Raw genomic sequence first — 5,217 nt, forward strand, 5'->3', positions numbered from 1 at the left:
GGGGGGGGGGGGACGACTTACTTGTCTGTGCCCCCCACAGCAGACTAGAGCACTCTAGTGTGCCCGGCCCTGGAACTGCAGGTGGTGGGTGCTCAGTTGTCTTCGGAGCTTCCAGCGAGCTGCCCAAGTCCGTGCCGCCCTCGTTCTCAACCGTGTGTGTACAGACTTATTACTGCCGGGGTCTGCAGTGCTCAGAAACTGGGATTTTAGGTTATTTCCTTCCATTTCGTGGGACACCGCGTAGTTCTTCTAAGTCTGGAAGCTCAGGATGGTTAGTTCTGGGGAATTTTCTCGCACTGTTTTGACACTTTTCTCTTCTTGTTTTCTGTGTGTTTTGGAAATACTATTTGGACATTGGACCTTTTGGACCGAATTTCTACTTTTTAAAAAAATGAAATCTTTATCTGTCCCGTTTTCCATTTTTGTCTTTTTGTTTCACTTTGTAGGAGATTTCCTCAGTTTTTTCTTCTCCTTTATTTAGCATTTTATTTTGGCCATCATATTTTCAACTTCCCAAAGCTTTTTTGGTGGTTCTTTTTTTCCTCTAAAATTCAGCAGTATGTTTATTGTCTTCTATGACCTCACTTTTTGCTTGTTTTGGTCTGTCTGATGAAATGTTGGGTGATCTTGGTTGAGCACATACGTCTGAGACTGGGACCCTGGCCAGTCCTTCGGAAGTTCTGTGACCCGCTCGGGTGCTTTCGCTGTTGGCCGATACGAGTGCTGCTTCCTGGAGGAACCCTCAGCGGCGTTAACTTGGGGTCCTTTTATTGGGCTTTTTATATTCTCAAGGGCTTTCCACACTCCTGCCTTGTTTTCAAAGTTGGGTAGAAGAGTGTGGATGTAGCCCTCAAAAATTAGTGAGGACGTGCTTGCTCGGCTCCCTTTTCAGGGGTCCCATCCAGAAGCTTCAGGATTCCTCTTGTCCTCTGCTGTAGAGACCCCTTGTTTTCTGTTTTTGTTTTTTTTTACGATTTTATTAATTTGAGAGAGCGCGAGCTCACAAGCAGGGGGGAGGGGCAGAGGGAGAAGCAGACTCCCTGCTGAGCAGGTAGCCCCATGTGGGGCCTGATCCCAGGACCCTGAGATCATGCCCTGAACTGAAGGCAGATGCTTTACCGGGGCTCCCCAAGACCCCTTGGTTTTATCCTCCAGTCTTCTTTGAGGGAAGGCAGGAAGGTGGTTAATGCGTGCTAGCTGGAACTACTTTTCTGTGGCTGTGGTGAAACGCACAAGGTAGCATGTGCCGCTGTGCCGTGTCGGGAGGGGCGTTAGGTATGCCGGGCAGCCATCCTCACGCCGTAGGTCCAGCACGGTCTGCTGTAACCCCTTAGCAGGCTCTTTCGCATTGCCCGCTGTTTCCAACCTCTGGCATCCACTAATCTGCTTTCTGTCTACGAATTTGCCTGTTCTGGATTTTTTTTATAGACATGGATTCATACAGTATGTGGCCTTTCGTGTCTGGCTTCTTTCACTTAGAATAATTTTTTCAAGGTTTGTCCATGTTGTAACGTATCAGAACTTCATTCCTTTTTTTGGCTGTGTAATACTCTACCGCATGAATGTACCACAGTTTTTTCATCCATTCATCTGTTAGTGGACATTTGAGTCATTTCTACTTTTTGCCTATTACAAATAATGCTGCTATGAACATTTGCGTACAGGCTTTTGAGTACTTGTTTTCAATTTTTCGGGTACGTATCTGGGAATGGGATTTCTGGATCATATGGTGGCTCTGATTTAATGTGTAGAGAAACAGCCAAACTGTTTTCCATAGTGGCTGCACCATTTTACATTCCCATCAACTGCGTGCAAGGGTTCCCATAGTCTATATCCTCGCTTGCACTTATTACCTGCTTTGCTTTATTTTGGGTTTCTTTTCTTTTTTAAGATTTTATTTATTTATTAGAGCATGGGGGGGCAGGTGGAGAGGGAGAGAGCAGACTCCCTGCTAAACAGGAAGCCCGATGCAGGACTCGATCCCAGGACCCAGAGATCGTGACCCAAGCCGGAGACGGATGCTTAACCGGCTGAGGCACCCAGGCACCCCAGTTCCACATGAATTTAAAGATTACTATATTTGCAAAAGAGGTCATTGGGACTTTGATAGAAATTGCACTGAATCTGTGGATCTCTTAGGATTATATTGCCATGTTTCAAAATATTAAGTCTTCTGGTCGATGAACAGGGGATGTCTTTCCACGTATTTTTCTTTAATTTTTTTCAGCAGTGTTTTGTAATGTTCAGTGTACCAGTCTTGCACTCTCTTGGTTAAATTTATTCTTAAGTTTGCTGTTCTTTTGGTTGCTGCTGTAGGAGGAATTGTTTCCTTAATTTCATTTCCAGATTGTTCATTGCTGGTTTATAGAAGTACAACTGATTTTTGTGTGTTGATCTTGTAATATGCATCTTTGCTGAATTTGTGAGATCATGTCATCTATGAGAGAGGTAGCTTTACTCTTTCCTTTCCAATTTGATGTCTTGTCTTTCTTGTTCATGCCTAACTGCTCCAGCTGGAACTCCAGGGCCGGGTGGACTAGCAGTGCTGAAAGTAGGCATCCTTGTTCTGTTCTCGATCTGAGGGGGAAGCTGTCCGTGTTTTACCGGAGAGTGTGATGTGAGCTGTGCATTTTATCAGGTTGGGGAAGTTCCCTTCTGCTTCTATTTCATTCAGTGTTTTTATGGTGAAAGGGTGTTGGACTTTGCCAAGTGCTTTCCTGCACTGACTGAGGTGGTCATGTGGTTCTGCCTGACCGCTTTTAAACAGACTTTCATTGTTTGATTCCTGCTGTATTTCGGCTCCAGTCGACACCCTCCCTTCCGAACGGACAGGGGTGCCACTATTGTAACCTTTCGGGCTTCCATGATGACAGTTGGACGTTTCTCAGCGTTCCTCATTGCAAGCTTGCCATTCAGCTTCTTCTGGCTTAGGTGTGTTTTCATTTATTCATTTGTATTCTAGCTTCCAGGTTTCTTGCTGTTGTTTTTTCTTCTTTTTGTTTTGCTCTGTGCCTTTACGAAACAGTCTCTTTTTAGGAGGGGCGTCAGAAGAGAGCGGGAGCTACCATCTTTGTTCAGTGTACCATTTTTAACTGGAAATTCCTGGGTGACCTATTTTCAGAGAATAGTGGCATTATGGCATGTCTGCTCATAGCCATTGTTTCCTGGTTCTGAATTTATGATGATCAGATGGTCTCCAGGTTCTGAACGTAGAGTCAGTTTGAATCTGCTTACCGTACAAATGCCAGGCAACATTTTTTGGTGGAAGTGACACAGGATGGAACCATCATTCAGCATTGCTAGTCCTGCCCGTACCTAAATATTTCAAGGTGAGGCAAGAGCACAGGGAGTCAGAGTGCCTGTGAGGCCCACTGGTATTCAGGGAGGTCGTCCTGAGCATGTTGCCGAGGGAACGCCCACATGTAGGTTCCCGGGGCGGATGGGAGCAAGACGGTGATGGTGTCCCAACAGGAGTGACGCGGGCGCTGAGATGCTGCTGCTCGCAGTTCAGTGGGGGAGCTGCGCTCCTTCTTTCTTGCTCCCCTCCAAGTCTGGAACTTATTGCTGTTTTGGATTGCTCACTGCTCTTGATTTCTTGCTCTGTGCCTTTGCAACCGTTTGCTTGCATTGGGTCAGAATAAGCAGGATTGGCAGATGGGATACGGGACAGGGCTTTACTGCTTATGATGTATATCGTGAGTGGTTCTACTCTGTGAGGTAACGTGGGTCCTTCAGAGGCAGTTCTGCGGTTTGAATCACGTGTGTCATTAACCGTGCTTGTCATCTGGGTGCTTGGTGGTTCATTGAGTCACATAGGGGCCCTTAGTGAATGGTCATCGGTTGCAAGTTTTAGTTTAGGAGATAAGAGCTATGTGACGTGAGGTCTTGACCTTTGTGCAGAACACAAGTGCAGGTCCTCAATGTAAGTGGTGGAGAGAGCCCTCAATACAGATGAGCGGCTCCTGCTGGGAATGAGCGGCACCCTCTGGGGACATGTGTAGCTTGAAAACAAAGCTGTGCTTTGCCTGGTCGCTTTGTTTTTAGTCATTGTCTGTATTTTGTTGGATCTTCAGTTAATATTATTGGATGATGTGAGCTATATCTAGAATATGGAAAACAGATCAACTTGATGATTTCTTCACTCGCTGCTTATGCTGCAGACCTTTTCACTACTGGTAGACACTGACTTTGAGCCTGCTGCTTCATGTCTGGGAGGACAGAGCATGGAAGGGGTTATTGAGAACTGCTGTGGATTAAGTGTTTACAGTACCAGTAAAAGCCTGTGATTGCTGTTCCTAATTCTTATTCCCGGTTATAGTTGGAAATAAAGCACGGCTGATACAGCTGTTCTGATCTGTTGAGCGCACGTGAGAAGCACTTTGAATCGTTAGTTAGGAGAAAGAATAAGGAGGCCTAGGTGTTCATGACCCTTTCTGCTCATCACACATTTGTATCGCTCTCCGCATGGTTTTGCCAGGTGTGGTCAGACACGCAGCAGAGACAGGATTTTCAGGTTAAAGACAAAGCGGAACACGCACAGCAGTGAATTCTCCCCACTGTGCAGGCACCTGCACAGCGTTGATTTGTTAAGTGATGTTTGGGTGCTGCCCTCAGACAGTGCGGGGTCTCACCAGAGAGAAAGACTCATTAATAAGTAGTTATTTACAGTTTCTGTGGAGCAATGAGTGCTGGGGGAGCACGGAAGCTAGCGTCTAATTTGAACGTGGGGGTTGGGGCTCCAGGAGAGCTTCCTGGACGTGGCATCTCAGCTGAGTCCTAAGGTTGAGCAGAAGGTAGCCAGGAGCATTTGGGGTGGAAAGAGACCAAGGGAATGAGGACGGGGAATCAGGAGGGCCTCCCAGACAAGGAAAGAGCATAGGAACTGTCTACATGGGGTGAGGAGAAGAGGGCTGTCTGAGTCCAGGCCCTCAGTGAAGCTACCTGTGGATTGGTGGGAGATGGAGAGGAGAAGGGGGACATCTGGATGGAGGGTCCTGGTGCAGGCCGTCTCTTGGGTCTTCTCTGTGGGTGCTAGGGGGCCATGGTGGGATGTGAAGGCAGTGAGGTGGTTGACCTTTTCGTAGACTGTTCTGGCTTGAGGGGGCAAGGCCGGAGGGCAGGAGCTAGTCAGGATGCTTGCCGGAAGCCAGCAGGAGATGGAGCAACAAGGGGAACCGGGAAGAGGGGGTGACCCACTGTGGGGGAGGAGCAGACTGA

Source organism: Ailuropoda melanoleuca, chromosome 10 (genome assembly GCF_002007445.2).
Source record: "Ailuropoda melanoleuca isolate Jingjing chromosome 10, ASM200744v2, whole genome shotgun sequence".
NCBI classification, from domain to species: Eukaryota; Metazoa; Chordata; class Mammalia; order Carnivora; family Ursidae; genus Ailuropoda; species Ailuropoda melanoleuca.